We start from the raw sequence: 766 nt of genomic DNA on the forward strand, positions 1-766 counted from the left end.
TATTATTGATATTATGTTTCAGACAAACAATAATTGAGTGCCTTAATTAAATATTTCTTACATTAAGCGGTATTGACGTCAATAAGCTAACTTTGGAAGCTCATTGTCGGCATTGACCTTATCGCGCCTGCCTTTATAAATAAACTAATCAAATACTTATAACTTATTTTAAAATCTATTGTCTTAAACATGTCTGCAAAAGAAACATCTGTTAAACGTTGATAAATAATTTAACCGCAAAAAGATTTCCGACGTTAAGCAAGTAAGGAAAGTTAATGACGCGTGGAGAATCTAACCGAAAAATATTTCATCTAATAAAATTAAAATTGCAAAAATTGTTGCTTAAAAGTTTGTAAAATATTTGAAATTTTTTTATCTTTATTTTTAATTCTTATCAAAGTGAAAGTGCATAATTTGTTGCATTTATTTTTACAAGTTTCTTTGATCACTCGATCAATATTTATCAATCTGTTTTTAAATCTAGTCAAACTACATTTAAACTACTAATATATTTATTGATTTACTAAAACAAACTCGTTTTAAAAGTTTGTTTTATATCAGCGGAATGATTTATTAAAAAAATATATAAAGTTGATTGCCCTTAATAGAAAATTAAATCACTAAATTATCGCCGATGACCTCAAAAGACCTGGTCAAAACTGTATTGATTCCAAAACACAGTTTAAATCAATATAAATATAAAATCAAACCCAAGTTCTACTTCTAGCAAGACTAAAAAGCCAGTCGCTTGAGCTTTGAGCATTGA

At 26.9% G+C, this 766-nt stretch overlaps 1 protein-coding gene across 6 annotated transcripts in view; it reads left to right on the forward strand.

The window, feature by feature from the left end:
• Positions 1 to 536: 536 nt before the first annotated feature.
• The window catches only part of LOC101238046 (uncharacterized), a 45,623-nt gene continuing 45,393 nt past the window's right edge, over positions 537 to 766 (forward strand). For 3 of the 6 annotated variants that reach the window (XM_065816770.1, XM_065816771.1, XM_065816774.1), the window contains exon 1: positions 727 to 766. This exon is cut by the window's right edge and continues 8 nt beyond it. The gene's annotated coding sequence lies outside the window, so the exon portion shown is untranslated. The other 3 variants (XM_065816767.1, XM_065816768.1, XM_065816773.1) reach the window with 3 other exon arrangements.

The sequence above is a fragment of the Hydra vulgaris genome, chromosome 13 (assembly GCF_038396675.1).
Source record: "Hydra vulgaris chromosome 13, alternate assembly HydraT2T_AEP".
In the NCBI taxonomy this organism is placed as follows: domain Eukaryota; kingdom Metazoa; phylum Cnidaria; class Hydrozoa; order Anthoathecata; family Hydridae; genus Hydra; species Hydra vulgaris.